Genomic DNA, 17,384 nt, shown 5'->3' on the forward strand with positions numbered 1-17,384 from the left:
GCTGATTGAGGCTTCTTCATCCACCATCTTGCTTCTTTACGAGCTTCCTTTATATAAGCAACTCACTTTGCATCAAAGAGAAAAGTATATGCAGTGGACAGCTCTGTTCCCTTAACCTTTGGCTGTCTTGCACTGAATTAGCAGAGTAAATCAGGAAGAAATACAAGTGTGTCGTTTTGTAGAACTTTATTAGATGAATGAATTTACACTAAATATAGAAACAGCAAACTATATTTATAGAAGTACTCAGTCTGGGTGTCTGTGCAGTCTAGCTCTGCCTCTCCTCTTTTGCTGGAAGAAGAAACGAGAGAGATCTTTCCAGAAGCTTATGCGATTCCAGTCATGTGACATCAGCAGTTACCTCTTGCTTGACTGAGTGAAGCAAGCATTTGTAAAATCCTAAACATGTCCATATGTCAGCCCATTTGTGGGTTTTCTCCCTAGTGGCCCCTGTCCACAGGAATAGCTTTGCAGAGTAGTTAGGAAGGCCACCTTCCATGCTGACTGTCAGAAGACATTCCTCTTTAAGTGGAGCCTTTTTAAATTAGAGCTGTTACACCAGCTTGGACCTTCTCAGAGTTTTCTCCTGAGTTTTCCATCACTGATGCTCATTACGTCTGCCATGGCACGAGCACATTCTTTCTCAACTGTGGGACTTGTTCTTTGGAACAATCTCCTTGAGGAAATCAAGATCCCCTCTTTTGGCACAGTTCTGGATTCTTCTGATTTGGCAGGCAATTGTTGCAATTGAGTCAGTATTGCCAGCATGGTGTAGTGGTTAACTGCAGTGGACTCTAATCTAGAGAACCGGGTTTGATTCCCCACTGCTCCATAAGCATCCTGTTGGGTGACCTTGGACCAGTGACCATTCTCTCAGAACTCACTCATCCTCACCTACCTTACAAGGTGTCTTTTGTAAGGAGAGGAAGGGAGAGGGTTTGTAAACTGCTTTGAGACTCCTTACGGTAGTGAAAAGTGTTAATATAAACCCAACCTCCTCCTCCTCCTCCTCCTCCTCCTCCTCCTCCCTTTCCTATTCCAGAAAAATGTTTCCCTTTAGACTCAACTGTCCAAGTGATGCTCCTCTGCGGTGAACATGGGTCGGGGTCAATGGGTAGATAATGCACCTGGGAGCCTTCTAAATTTTATCAGGTACTGAATCTCTTCTTTTGACAGGTAGGGATAAAAGACCCTGCCCAGCATGATACTTACAGTTATGGAAGATAACTCTGCTTGTTGAGGGTCAGTTAATGTAACTGTTATTTAACATTCAAAACCTGTCTCGCTGTCTTTCTCCCATCATCATAGTAGTCTGGTTCTTTCAAGATATAAGTAATTCCACATTGCATCTTCTTCTTTTTTTTGCTCCTTTGATGTCTGATTAGTTAGTGCCTTAATTATGCATTCTTTTTATAGCTGGGAGGGTTGCTGCCCTCACGCGAAAGATGTTCCCAGACACACCACATGTTACTAATCTTCCACAGAACGTTGTACAAATGATGGTCATATTTCAGATTTTTAAGTGCCACGGCATCCTAGCTGATGTAGTGAACTCTTGGTGTCAATTTACACAGGCTTCTTTCTCCAGGGTTTTAGGGAACAAGGAAATTCCTCCTGCTTGATTTCATTGCTGTATTTACTGGGGTGGGGGTGGGGGAGGATTTCTGTGCTGCCTCATTAGAGTCAAGCTTGAGGTGGCTTATGGATAAAATAATGTTGCCAATGTGTTTAAAAAACCACTCTCAGCATCCTTCAGCTTCTAGCACAAATTGCTGGCTTTACATCCTAAGCTATATCCTCATAGTCTAAATTTAGGTTTAGGGCTTGGGAAGTTGGGAAGTTCCTGGAGAAGAAAGGGCAGGGCTTGGACACAGGGGAGGGAGCTCAGGGCTGTGATGCCAATGAGGGCATCCTCTTAAAATGCCATTTTCTATTGGAGAACTGAGTTTTGTTGTCTGGAGAACAGGTGTAATTCTAGCCCTGCTTGGAAGTTGGCAACTATAGCTGAACTGAATGTGATAGTGGTGGAGGGGAATTTATTCGCATACAATATAGGGTTTCAGGCAGTGGTGTAGCACCAAGGGGACAGGGGGTGCACGATGCACCGGGTGCGCATCGGGGTGGAGGCGTGGTGGGGCGGGCAGGAGGGTGGCAGGGCCGCAGGGCACACATGTGCCCCAGGCACAGTATAGTATTGCAGGTGGGGTTTTTCAGTCCAGGGAGTGATTCGCATTTGCATTCCCTGCAGGGCGTGATTCACATTTGCACTCAGCCCAGGGAGTGACTCACATTTGCATTCCCTGCAGCAGCAACACTATCAATCACACCTTTGCGTAGCAAGTTCCACCCAAACACTTACAGATTGGTTCCCCACCTGGGGACATGACAATTTATACCCCACTAAAACATCCCCTTCTCACTGGACACAGTGTGTATCAGACTTCTTTCTGTGATACCTCTGAAGATGCCAGCCACAGATGCAGGTGAAACATCCGGAAGAAGATCCACCAGACCACGGCCCGGAAAACCCACCACAACCAGTTGAATCTGGCTGTGAAAGCCTTCAACAACACAAAAAGTACAATGTTATAAGTTGATTGGGTCTCTATTGTGGAAAATAGAGTGAATTAATAAATAAAGATGAGAGACTGTAATAATCTGACTTTTGATGGTAAAAAGTCTTCTCCCTCCCCTCCCTTGCATGCCACCCCTCACTCCCCTTCCCTTGCATGCCACCCCTCCCCCTCTCTCCCTTCCCACTCTCTCCACTAGGGTGGGTGGACCATGTCCAGATGCCGGGCTGCCTCCCCTCCTTCTGCTCTCTTGCATGCCACCCCTCACTCCCTTCCCTCCCTCACACAAAAGAACATTAAACCTCAGTTCCACTCATGCTTCTACTCATCCCTTCAGCTGCTGGCTCACTTGCAGTACTGGATCCAGGAAAGAGGAAAATTTGCTGGAACAACTGATTATGGGGCTATAAGGAAAGGGTGAAGGTCACTGGGAACTCCATTTACTGGGCACTCCTCCCTGGGCACTCCATTTATTGTTAAACTGGCCCTGTACATGTTATAAGTGAATGGGTCCACTGTACAAAACTGCCCCCCTCACATCCAGTTTAGCCCTTGAGTAACCTCTGATGAATGTCTGAAGTCTGTGATAGATTATCTTTGCTTGGCACTACTCACCTATCAGTGAGGTTGAAGATTCATCCCCCCCCTGCCCTCCTGCTGTGAAATAACCTTACTCATGCAGAGCTTGAAATCTTCACATGTAGGGTTTTGCTTTTTAGCTTGGCAGATTGCTGCGGACAGTGATGTTGCCATGGGATGCTATCCAGAAGCTCTGGTCTCTTCAACCCCACTCCCACATCTAAGGAATATTGGCTGTTCTTTGTATCGGCCAGGTCTTGACTGCAAGCATGGGCATGTCTCTACTTGTTGTTTTAAGAGGCTTGTGTGGTTAACAATAATAATCGAAGCCCTTTGCATTTTTCTTTGTACATAGTGATATTTGAGGGGGAGGGTGTGTAGGTTGATTTGTCCCTTCCCCAACCTCTCAAAGCACTTTACAGAAGTGGGCAGCTATTGTTGTGCCCGAGGCACAGTGGAAGTTAAGAGATTTGCCTCAGGTCTTTTGTTGAGGCAGCGTGAAGTTGGGAATAGGCTTGGCTCCCCTGACACTCTCCCTGCGGAGATGAGCATTGGACTAAAAACAGATTTAACCTTCAGAGCTTGCTGTGCATGTCCATCAGACTGGTCAATCACAAACATGCTTTAGATTTTAGGCTTCTGCCTCGGGGCTTTTTCCATCCACCCACTTCAATCAGTGAATCATGAAGTTTTTTCTCTGGTGCTTTGCATTTGCCCAGTTTTTCACTCATATCTACAAAGGGTCACATGGTATACATGCTTTATTTTGGGTGACCATTCTTGGTTTGTCTGCCCCCTTCACTTGAGAGTTTTCAGCAAGCCTCATAAACATTCTCCTTTGTACTCTTTTGAAGGATATCCCAGGAACTAGGGATGAAATTTCCTTGGAGCCGAAAAATAGCCTTCATGGTACATTTCTCCTTCTGACATAACCCTGCTCAGTGTATTTCAGGCCATAACCCTGCTCAGTGTATTTCAGGCCAGAATCAATTGACTATTGTGAGTTTTCTGGGTTGCGTGGTTGCAGTTTGGTTGTTTTTGCTCCTGTTTGCCTGCCTCTATGGCTGGCATCTTCAGAGGCATAGCCCCATTCCTAACCACATCAAAGCCATCTGCATGATATTTTTGTAGCTCAGGTTGTCACCTTGCTAAGTCAGATGATATTTCAGTAGGTCATTTTTTCCCTCATGCAATTGCCTCGCCAAGGGTTATCCAAGTGCTAAACCACATGAAAGTTCAGAGTGGAGGGTTCAATCAAAGGCCAGGCTAGCCCAGCCCAGGCTAGCCTGATCTCATGAGAACTCAGAAGGTAAGCAAAGTTGACCTTGGGAAGTATGTGGAGGGGCAACCTCTTAGTTGATAGTTCCATGGGGTTGTCAACTCAATGCATGGCAGCTGTGAAAAAGGCAAACTCTATGCTGGGGATCATTAGAAAAGGAATTGATAATAAAACTGCAAGGATTGTCATGCCCTTATATAAAGCAGTGGTGCGACCGCACTTGGAGTACTGTGTTCAATTCTGGTCACCACATCTCAAAAAGGATATTGAAGAGACAGAAAAAGTGCAGAGAAGGGCAACGAGGATGATTGAGGGACTGGAGCACCTTCCTTATGAGGAGAGGCTGCAGCGTTTGGGACTCTAGTTTGGAGAGGAGACGTCTGAGGGGGGATATGATTGAAGTCTATAAAATTATGCATGGGGTAGAAAATCGCTCGGACACAGAGAAATTTTTTCTCTCTTTCTCGGCCAATACTGGAACCAGGGGGCATACATTGAAAATGCTGGGGGGAGGGGAATTAGGACTAATAAAAGGAAACACTTCTTCACACAATGTGTGATTGGTGTTTGGAATATGCTGCCACAGGAGGTGGTGATGGTCACTAACCTGGATAGCTTTAAAAGGGGCTTGGACAGATTTATGGAGGAGAAGTTGATTTATGGCTACCAATCTTGAACCTCTTTGATCTCAGATTGCAAATGCCTTAACAGACCAGGTGATCGGGAGCAACAGCCGCAGAAGGCCATTGCTTTCAAATCCTGCATGTGAGCTCCCAATGGCACCTGGTGGGCCACTGTGAGTAGCAGGGAGCTGGACTAGATGGACTCTGGTCTGATCCAGCAGGCTTGTTCTTATGTTCTTATGTTCTAAAGAAAACCAGGGTTATGATGTGGAGGTAGGCAATGGCAAATCATCTCCAAATGTCTCTTGCCTTGGAAACCCCTCAGTGCCACAATCAGTCAGCTCTGACTTGACAACAAAAAAGAAGAAGAGTTTGGATTTATATCCCACCTTTCTCCCCTGTAAGGAGACTCAAGGTGGCGTTCAAGCTCTTTTCCCTTCCTCTCCTATTTGCATAACTCAAAATATACAATTTAACCTTAACTAACAATTGACATGGGAATTAATAATTCACAACGTTTCTGCAGTCCGAACACCAGTTGTTTTTAAGTTCTTTATTAGGAAGATCTCACAATAAATACACATAAGCACACTGTGCATGATTGTTTTAGTAGTCTGCCATAAATCTGTGTATGGCTCAAACTAGAATAATAGGCAAAAACTGTCCTATATTGCTCCCTTTTCTGAAATGTATTTCTAAAGAAGATTTATTCCCATTTTATAAAAAAAAAGATTCCTGGAAGCAAATGAATGTTCTTTTAAAAAGAAAATGAAATTGTTAAAAACTATAAAATGGGGCAGTAGGGGTGGGTAGCGTGGTAGCCAAATTTATGGATGATACCAAATTAGGTAGGGTGGTGAGAACCACAAAGGATTGCAAAGAGCTCCAAGCAGACCTTGATAAATTAGGTGAGTGGGCTAAGAAATGTCAAATGCAATTTAATGTAGCAAAATGCAAAGTGATGCACATAGGGGCAAAAAATCCAAACTTCACATACAGGCTACAAGGGTCAGTGCTATCAGTCACAGACCAGGAAAGGGATTTGGGCATCTTAGTTGATAGCTCCATGGGAATGTCAACTCAATGCATGGAAGCTGGGAAAAAGGCAAACTATGCTGGGGATAATTAGGAAATGAGTTGATAATAAAACTGCAAGGATTGTCATGCTCTTATATAAAGCAGGGGTGCGACAGCACTTGGAGTACTGTGTTCAGTTCTGGTCGCCACATCTCAAAAAGGATGTTGAAGAGACAGAAAAAGTGTAGAGAAGGGCAACGAGGATGATTGAGGAGCACCTTCCTTATGAGGAGAGGCTGCAGCGTGTGGGACTCTTTAGTTTGGAGAGAAGACGTCTGAGGGGGAATATGATTTCAAAGTCTACCAAAATTCGGATGGGGTAGAAAATGTTGACAGAGAGAAATTTTTCTCTCTTTCTCACAATACTAGAACCAGGGGGCATTCATTGAAAATGCGGGGGGGAAGAATTAGGATTAATAAAAGGAAACACTTCTTCATGCAACATGGGATTGGTGTTTGGAATATGCTGCCACAGGAGGTGGTGATGGCCACTAACCTGGATAGCTTTAAAAAGGGCTTGGACAGATTTATGGAGAAGTTGATCTATGGCTGTCAATCTTGATCCTCCTTGATCTGAGATTGCAAATGCCTTAGCAGACCAGGTGCTCAGGAGCAGCAGCAGCAGCAGGCCATTGCTTTCACATCCTGCACGTGAGCTCCCAAAGGCACCTGGTGGGCCACTGCGAGTAGCAGAGTGCTGGACTAGATGGACTCTGGTCTGATCCAGTTGGCTAGTTCTTATATTCGTATGTTCTTATGTTCTTAATTGCGAGAGGGGCCAGGGCCCATGGTGAGCTCTGGAGCGGTGAGCATGCGTGCCCTGGGCTGGCCAGGCGACCGAACCACACCCAGCCTGATTGCGTGATACGCGCAAGGGGTGGACCATGCTCCCTGTACATTAGGCAGCACGCGGTTGCTCTGGCCTTCTTCGACACCTGGAGCAAACTGACCCACCCACACTCCCTATTTGGACAGGGATTGATGCTTTATTTTGTCACAGCCTTGGAGGCTTGGGCAGAGGAGCATATCCTTATGGGAAGTCCGAGCTTTCGTGCCAGACCTACCCGCAGTTGGGGGCCTCCATAAGAGCCTTGGGGTGGGGCGGGCTCATGGCGCATGCTGCGGAGGTCTCTGCAATCAAGCCCGGCACCCCAGCAGGAAGGGGGTCACAATGGGCAGGCACCCAGGTGGCCCAGTACCTCTCTGTCCCCCCCCCCCCAATATGGATTGGGGTTAGTGCCAGGGTCAGCCAGGGGTGCTGACCAGTCACAAAACGGATGTGCTCCTCTTGCTTTGCCCAGCTTCTGCCTCAATAAAAAGGGCTGCGGCCCATTGTAATTCCAAGATGTGCTCTGTGGTTATTCACTAGATGGAACCTCTGCAGATCTGGGTGCAGTCTGTTTTTTGACTGTTGATCACTTGAATATGAATACATAGTTACATATATTGGCAGGTTTTTGCCTTTTTGAGGCTCTGAAGGCAAATATAAGATAACTTTATATTTCACAAAGAGACATTAACAATCATTAGAATATTCTTTTTATGTCATATTATTAGTAGGCATTCTAAGAACTTCAAACATGAAAAAGAAAAGAGTTTGGATTTTTGCCTTGGTTTCCCTACCTTTAAGGAGACTCAAAGTGGCTTACAATGTCTTTCCTTTCCCCTCCCCACAACAGACACCTTGTAAGGTAGGTGGGGCTGAGAGCGTTCAGAGAGAACTGTGACTGGTGTAAGGTCACCTAGCAGGCTTTATGTGGAGGAGTGGGAAATCAAACCTTGTTCACCAAATAAGAGTCCACCTGCTCTTAACTGCTACACCACACTGGCTGGTATAGACTGCCAGTGAGTGTCAGACCGATTACATAAGAGGTTGCCTCCAGATCAAATCACTTTCCTGTTCTCTACAAAGTTTGATTCAAGTATAATACTATGCTGAGTAGGTTTGCACTGATGCCGTAGTTGCAGTTTGTGGTTGTCATGAGGGGGAGTGGGGAAACAAATTTAGTTCATCAGATTAGAGGCCACCCCTCTTAACCCGTACGCCACGCTGGCTCTCCATATCTCTTCAGCCTACTTCTTTGTTGATCGTATTTTTGATAAAAAAAAAATATGAAAATACATTTTTCATTTCTCTCGCAATTCTGGATTTGTTAACTTGGCTGTTGTTGCCCAGTTTAACAACCATGGTTTAATATGTTGTTTAAAGAGGTTAAAATGCAGTCTGAACAGAGCTAGATGCTCTGTTTTATTTACTTTGAATGTTGTCAAGGACGTAGGTAAGGGGGGGTTCCCGAGTTTAACCCCCCCCATTATATGTTCGAAGCTCCAACCCCCATTTGTGTTTTTTTGTATTTTTAAAGTATTTTTTTCAGTTTTTGGCCTGCAGGGGGCGTGGTTTTTATGCTAGCAGTACCAAAATTTCAGGGATTCTTTGGGAGAGTTTCCTCATGATACCAACAAAGTTTAGTGAAATTTGGTTTAGGGGGTCCAAAGTTATGGACTCCCAAAAGGGGTGCCCCATCCCCCATTGTTTTCAATGGAAGCTAATAGAAGATGGGAGCTACATTTTTGAGGATCCATAACTTTGGACCCCCTGAACCAAACTTCACCAAACCTGGGCATAATCATCAGGAGAGTCTCCTAAACATACACTGAAAGTTTGGTGCTGCTAGCTTAATGATTGCACCCCTGACAGCAGGCACCCACCAAATTTCCCCAGATTCTCCTTTCAAAGCCACCCCCTTCGGCATGGATTTAAAGGGAGAATCTGAGGTCTCCAGTTTAAACATTGAAAGCAATGTTGTTTCAGGGTGGAGGAGAATTCAACCCAAAACAGCCTCACTTTAAAATTTGCTTTAACTGGGGACCCCAGATTCTCCTTTTAAGGTAGATTTAAAAGGAGAATCTGGGCTCCCAAGTTTAAACACCATTTAAAATGATGCTGTTTGGAGGTGGATTCCAGCATCACAGCAGCTGCCCATGCCCCCCCCAACTCAGATTTTTCACCGGGCTTCATTTTTCCTAGCTACGCCTCTGCCTGGAGGGGAGGGCAGAAGGGACTGCCAGCTGCTGGCTGGGAGCCCAGCCAGGGGTGGGGGGCGGCGGGCAGGGCAGTGGAGTCTGTCATCCCTAGCCCTGGAGAACTACTTTTATAAGCACTGAGGCCGGGGCCAGGGTTTGGGGAGGCATGGCCATGCCCCCAAGGGCAGGTGGGTGCGTGACCCCACCCCTGAACCCTCCCATAAAAAATATATATAGCTACATCCCTGAATGTTGTATCTTTGTTGTGGATTATAATGTAAAGATCCCTAGTTGGCAGGTTTTGTAAAGCAAGGTGGTAGCCGTGGTAGTTTGTCACAGCAAAACAAAGCAAAAGGGAGGCGGGAATCCAGAGACATCTTGCAGACTAACAACATTTATTTCAATATGAGCTTTCATGAGTTCCAGCCCACTTCGTCAAATAAATAACGGCTCACAAAAGCTCATATTGAAATTAATGTTTTTATCCTTCGAGATGCTGCTGGATTTTTTTTAATTTGAAGACAAAACAACCTTTCTTTCTCAAACAGATTAGGTCTGTGCCTCAACCAGGTTTTTGAGTGCGTCAACTCCAAAATTCAAGCCGCTCATTTGCGCGCTCTTCCATGTGAACATGCTCAACCCATAGGTAGGAATTGTAAAGAACTTTGGTGGACAATATCTAGCCTCCAGCTCTGGATGAGGGAGAGTCAGGGCAAAGTAAGAGGGGGGAGATTTGTTTCATAGCCCTGCTTTGTTGTGAAACAACTGAAAGAGTTTATTCCCTTAAATGTATAGTGTAGGCTAGCGGAGAGCCGGAGCGGAGACGGGAGCCGCAGGATAAGCAGGATCAAGGACAGGAGATTCACTGTATTGTTTTTGTGACTAGTCTTTGTTATTGTTCTTGTTCATCTTTTAGAAAAAGCTTTAATAAAAATATTTGGGGGAGGAGGGATGGGTCAAAACAAGACAGTGGGAGATCCAAGGCGCTGTGCCTGAACAGCAAGAAAATCTAGGCTAAAATAATCCAAAAAATGACCCAAGTCACTGGAGCTGGAATATGGACATAAACACAGGGACTGTCACACACACACACACACACCCATGCCACCTTTCTATTCCACTTTCAAGTGCAGTCTTCAAATGCCCTTCGTACATATGTCTCTGCTGGCAACTTGGTGTTCTGTACTTCAATCCATTCTTCTTATGAACTCGGCACACTTTATTTTCCCCTCCCTTTTTGTTAAGCTATTTTTTAAATGAATCAAAAAAGGATATGAGTCCTTTCATGAAGTAAAGAAATCAATAAGATAAGCAATGAGGAGAGAATGACTGAAATCACAGCTGGGGGGGGAGGGTGTTTGCAGGAAAGAGGAATGATTGAGGAGCCAAAAATAGCCGCTGTCGCTCTGTGCTGATCTAATTAGAGATTAGGTCCGTTGGTGGAAATGACTGAACCGTATTAGCAGGCTGTGTGTGGACATCAATCTATTTCCTTTACAAGTGGAATGGCATGAGTTCTGGGAGTTCAAAAAATGGCATGCAGAGTTTCATGTTGAGAGTTCCACAAAACTACAGAAAAGCCAAATCACTGTGTACTGGCCACTGAATTCAACTCTGATTGGGCGCTGTATTTTAATGTATACCACCACCTATTGTATGGTGTGTGCCCTTTATTCATGTGTTGTGAACCGCCAATAGCCCTCCGGGAGAGGGTGGTATATAAGCGTAACGAACGAACGAACCAACGAATGAACAAAAGAACGAACGAACGAACGAACAAAAGAACGAACGAACGAACGAACGAACAAAAGAACGAACTGGTCATTTCTGCATGACAATAATAGCGGGTTACATTCGGTATTTTAGAATCCGCGTCTATTTTATCCCGGTTTCTCCCTTTGCATGGGTGCCCGTTTCCATGAAGGCATCGACTTAAAACTAGGAGGAAATATTCTAATTTTTTCCACACAAGATTGTCAGCATGGGTTAGGCAGCATAGGGACCATGCTACTCCAAGCCATCACCAGTCCTAGCACAAAATGGCATTCCAGGGATGGGAGTGCAGCTCAGTGTTGGTCTGCAGGTGCATGCCATGTCTCTTCATTGGGGGGCGTGCCAGTGAGGAGGGCTGTATGGTGCTTTGGGCAAACTGGCCTCGGGGGCTGTCACACATGCCAAAGTGCTGTGGGGTGGTTGTGCACATTCTGCCAGGCAGGTGCTCCCCCCCAGGACCCCGTAGGGAATGTGAGCTCAAAGCCGTATCCATGCCCATATCCATGCCGTATCCATGGCCGGAAAGGATGGAACGACAAGCGGGTCCCTTACGAGCAAACCTGGTGAAGGGTAGGGACTGGTCCCAGACAAGGACGAGGAGCCCTGCGACCCAGATTCAGCTTAATGTCAGGCTCTCAAACGTGGAAATAACAGAGACTGTAGGAAAGTCCTAAAGCAGTTTATTTCTACAACGCATAGAGTAACAGAGAAAGCTGAATCTAAGCTCTCCTGCTTAGATCCAGTGATTATATCCTTCAATCCCCCCATTTGATTCCCACCAAATGTGTTTCACAAAGTGTATAACATTTGCACTACAGAGCTTCAAGAAACCTGGGAACGTTCACACCTTCCCACAGGAGGGCTGGCGCCAGGGAATTGCCAGGAAGGGGAGAGGGAAACAGGAAAGCATTTACAGGAAACATTTGCAATTCCCCTACAGCAAGACATCTAAGCACTGACAGGCATGGACCTGACACTCAAAGCCGCCGCTGGGCTGTGGCTTGGCTAGTGAGCAGTGCTTGGTGAGATTGAGTGGAATGGAGTGAACACTCACGTTTACCCATATGAGCTCACTTGCTGGTGTCCCAGAAGTGCTGTCAAAGGCCACTGGTACTTGTAGGCAAGGCAACCCGCAAAGACCATAGCAGCAGCAGACTGGTGGTTATATCTGCTCAGCCAAAGCATTGAAACACTGTTGTGAATCCATTCTTGTGCACCCTTGGGTAAAAGCACTCGATCACTGCCACGTCTCCCAAAATGCTTGAGGACATTTCAGAAAGGGCAGGCTGCCATGCCAGTCAGCAGCTCAGCAGAAATGAAACTAACAGGATGTCAGGTCTGGAGAACGGGGGCGGGCAGAAAAATAAAGTGGTTGGACATCCACGGCTTTCCCACGGAAGCAGGTTCAAAGTGGGATTTTTTTGGGAAAAAGATTGATATTTTAGAGGTTTCTGAACAACCCCAGGATGAGGGAAATATTGCAGGATAATCCCGCTGTAGGAATGGAAATCATGCAAAGTTCTTGCCCAAATCGGGATATTTCCCTTTGCCAACCCGGTATGTTTGCACTGTGCGGACTCGAGCACTGAGAACTTCACCACTCACTTTCTAGCCCTTGTGAATATAAAGATTGACTTGAAAGTGTATAGGACAATTTTAAAAAAGAAAGGAGGGACAGCCAAAGAGCAGGGCTTTCTTGTTGCTCCTCCTCACGACAAGAACAAAGAGGCTAAATCATGCAAACTGAATCACAGCATTTTAATTGGATGCAAAAGGAATCTCCAGTTAATGGGTCTCAGACAGCAGGCTCTAAATGCACTTTCTCAAAAACCAAAGAACAACTTCCAGACTAGACTACTCTCTCCTACCTGGTCTGATTTGGCACAAGGAAATACCATATGTTTGCATTCCAAAATTGGGCTCACCTCAGTACAGATTTTGAGTTATTTTGTTTGCGATCCATAACACTTTTAACATTGCTTTAAGCTCAGAGTATACACAGCTGTGTTTAAAAGATAAGCACATACTTAAGTTTCCCCCCCATCTCCCTGAATTTGTTTGTACAGTACATGTTGGAGGTAAACTTTGCGTACTGCTTCTGCAGACAACTGATATATAAGTGGGTCATTGTTATTAAACTAAAAAATAAGGCTATAGAAGACTACAATGAAGCTTTCGTATGGAAAATTTTGGAAGTCTGATGGTTTGATTGTAATATGTCCATTGTGATTTTTCTTCTCGCTTACTTGAATCCAAAGGAGAGCTTTTAAAATGATGATCTTTTTGTGGGTCAATAATTCCGCAAAATTTGATTTGTGGGTCAATAATTCCGCATTCCACCTGTGCATGTACAAGTTATGCATAAATGGCATTCAAGAACCAAATCACTAACACACATTTAGGGCCTCAATCCCTTCAAAATGGCCACCTACAGAAAAAAATGAAATGAGAAACAAGAAAATTTACTCATTCCTACTTTTGTGATATGCTGCAAATGATATCTGTAAGAGTTACTGGAATTCGTGTATTCTTCTCACCCATGTCTAGGGTCTGATGTTGGTAGCTCCCATGGGAAGGAAATCCCAAAGGATGTGATTTCTACTTTCTGAATTGCTCTTATGAATGAAACAAATGTTGAAATAGCAGTCCTATCTGACTTTTTTCCCTCTGTTTTCTTCATGACCCAAAGGGCGATTCCGCACATGAGTAAAATAGGTTCGACCCAGTTCCCTGAGAAGGGTACTAATTTAGATCGAAGCCATTGTTGTTCCCCACTGCAACCAGCTTGATCCTAGCTCGGAGGGCAGAATCATCCTATGCCTCTTCACCGCTCCGTTCCGATTGGCTACTGTTCTATGCCCATGTTCGGTCTATCCCCACACACGTTATAAAAAAAAACTGCCACAGGAATGGAGGGACGAAGGTGGCAGTTTTTTTGATTGGCCAGCTGTACGCATGCCCGAAACACTCAGCTGTGATTGGCTGAATGGGGAACAGAGATTCCGCACTTTACTGGAATCGAGCTGAGTTCGAGCGTGGTTCCCTGAAAAAGTAGTAGTTCCCAACAGGAGTCAGAAATTTACACGGGGCGAAGCTGGTAAAAAAACCACGTCGATCCCAGTGGTTGTGCGGAGCACTTAGGTTGAACGCAGCTCAAACTTAGGTCGATAACGCAAATGCGGAATCAACTAAAGTTAAAGATGGATACAAAGGTTCTGTTCTGCTCAGAGAGGAGTCTACTAGCAGTGTGATTCAGTGGCTTACTACTGCAGAATGGCTTCCCACTGCAGGGGGGCAAGGGAAGTTTGGGGGTGGGGGTGGAGGGAGTTTGACCAAGAGCTGGGCATAGGAGAAGAGAGGAAGGGAGCAGGCCATGTGAGGCAGCAGGCAGGTGAGGTGGCAAGGCAGGGTCATGTTAGTGCAGTGTGGAGAGGGAGGTGGAAAGCCAGGTGAGGCAGGCGAGGTAGACATGTGAGGTGGTATGGGCAGGTGTGTGTGTGGGGGGGTGAGAGACAGTGACCCAGGCAAGCCAGGGCCAAGCAAGGTGGCAGATAGATGAGGCAGTGAGCCAGGGCCTTGCGAATGTGGAAGGGGGAAGAGAGGGAGGCAGTGAGCCAGGGCCCTGCAAGATGGCAGGCAAGTGGAGACTGGTAAGTGGGGGCACGTGGAGGAAAAGGTTGGCCAAATGTGCCCACCACGTGGCTGAGGTGAGTGGTGCCTGGGTCGCAAGACCCCCTGTCTCCCCATAAGATATGCGACTAGTGTGACCTCTGGTCTGATTCTTCACTGTTCTTCACAAAGCTGTTGTTTGGGTGGTTCAGCCAGAGAACTCATCCTGAAAGAACCATTTGCTATCAAATTATGCCTCTTCTACCCATAGAAAGGCATCTTGCACCAATGGAAGATTTCTTGCCTCACAAGAAGGCTTCACCACAGTTACAAAGGGAGGGGGAACTACGCGTGGGGCATGAGTTTCCTGCGTGCCCCCTTCTGCCCCCATTCTGCCCCACCCACTGAAATGCCCTCAACACGTGATGGCAATGGTGGTGCCCAGGATAAGCCGCTCCGAATGTTCCCATTGCCACTACGCATCTGCTTCACCATGAATGGAAATGGATCTTTCAATCTAACATTGTTGATGATAAAACAGGCTTAATGAATACTAAGGTCGTCTTACTGAAGTGTCCTGTGATCTGAAATTGATAGCCTTTTATCTGCCAATTGTGTTGTTCCCTCAGGTGTTGTTTTCTTTTAATATTTACTCTCTTATCCCATCCGCCTTATGTTGCCATACTTTTTTGTGCTCCCAATTTCCTTCTGCCAGTAGATTTGTCCCGATACATATTTATAGTTTTAATATATCTTATCCTTTTAATTGTATTTTATCTACCTACAATCACAATGCAAGAATAGTGAATAAGGGCCATGGAAATGCTGGCCAAAGCTACAGGTATGGAAGAATATAAAACCCCAAAAGATGCAAAGGAAAACATCTAAGGAAAACCTGGAAACCCTTTCAGGAAACCCCTTCAACCTGGAAGCCTGGAGACCCTTTCAAACACTTTATTAGGGAAGACATAAAAACACATTGTGTTCAGTAAACCTTGGTTTTGGAAGCACAATTTAGATATTGTCAGAGGTGGGATCCAGCAGGTTCTCACAGGTTCCCGAGAGTAGGTTCTCACAGGTTCCCGAGAGTATTCATAGAGTTGCCCTTATCACCTATGGTAAATTCCCCCACAGTCCTTCACTTCCCCCCTCTCACAACCTTCCCACTTAGGGACAGGACAACATGGTTGTTCAATGTGTTCAATATGTGGATTGGGGCCAAGTGATAACCTTATGATGGGTCTTTCACACAAGCATTGCAGATGCAGATTTTATACAGCTTCAAGCATAATGCTGGGTAATAGATGCAGTTCATGTGTTCTGTTTGAATCTCTAGCGATTAGCTAGACAAGAAATCATGTGAACCATTGGGCATCTATTTTAAAATAGAGAAACAAGCATGTTTCTTTTTATGAAAATGTTCAAGAAACTCTCTTGTTGGCTGTTACAACTTGATTACTCCTTATTTCTGTCAATTAGTGGATAGCTTATACCCTGAAGCTTATGGGTTTATGCTTGTGATAGTTTTTTATCCTCTCTAATCTGCTCTTATTAGTCTTCTATAATTCTTTTCTACATCCAGCTAAGAACTTGGCTTCCGTATTCTGTGGTCATGAGCTTTGCCTCCACCCAAAAGTATCTGAGGCATGTATTGCTTTTTTTATCTTTAAAGATGCACTTTTAACAAAATCACTACAGGTAGTAAAATACTGTGCGGTTTCTGGGCTGTATGGCCGTGTTCTAGCAGCATTCTCTCCTGACGTTTCACCTGCATCTGTGGCTGGCATCTTCAGAGGAGATCCTGGAGAGAATGCTGCTAGAACACGGCCATACAGTCCGGAAACCACACAGCACCCCAGTGATTCCGGCCGTGAAAGCCTTCGACAATTCACTACAGGTAGTTTAGACAATCCAAACCAGCTCCTCACACTGTGTTAATGAGGACAAGATTATGTGTGGAAGGATGTAACTGTGTGACTGCCTGAAGAGGAAGAATTTGGATTTATACCCCACCTTTCTCACCTGAAGGAGTCACAAAGTAGCTTACAAACACCTTGTTCTGTCAATAGGAAACATTTCTAGGAGACAAGAAGTGCCCAATTAATTTTATGTATTTATTTATTTTATGAGATTTTTATACTGCCCCATGCCTTGTGGGCTTGGGGCAGTTTCCAATAGATTATATAAGCAATCTAAAATATTACATACAATGAAAACTATATAGCACAATCAATTTATTATTAATAATCCTAAGGTTAAAAACCATTCAATATCTGATAACACTAAAAACTCGGTTTCACTGAGAATTAAAATATGAATATGGACTTTTCCTTAGGTCAAAAAGTATATCATATCTGAAATGCCTCCAAAAAAAGTTACTTTGGAGCATGGCAGCAAATAAATACACAAATATACCAGCATGGCATAAGGGTTAAGAGCAGCACACTCTAATCTGGAGATCTGGGCTTGATTCCCCACTCCTCCACATGAGTGGCAGACTCTCAGGCCCCTTCCGCACAGGCAGAATAATGCCTTTTCAAACCACTTTCACAACTGCTGGCAAGTGGATTTTGCTATTCCGCACAGCTTCAAAGAGCACTGGAAGCAGGTTGAAAGTGCGTTCTTCTGCCTGTGCGGAATGAGCCTAACCTGGTGAATCAGGTTTATTTTCCTAGTCTCCACAGGAAGCCTGCTTGGTGACCTTGGGCTAGTCATAGCTCAGGGGTAGGGAACCTGCGGCTCTCCAGATGTTCAGGAACTACAATTCCCATCAGCCCCTACCAGCATGGCCAATTGGCCATGCTGACAGAGGCTGATGGGAATTGTAGTTCCTGAACATCTGGAGAG

Source organism: Sphaerodactylus townsendi, linkage group LG09 (assembly GCF_021028975.2).
Source record: "Sphaerodactylus townsendi isolate TG3544 linkage group LG09, MPM_Stown_v2.3, whole genome shotgun sequence".
In the NCBI taxonomy this organism is placed as follows: domain Eukaryota; kingdom Metazoa; phylum Chordata; class Lepidosauria; order Squamata; family Sphaerodactylidae; genus Sphaerodactylus; species Sphaerodactylus townsendi.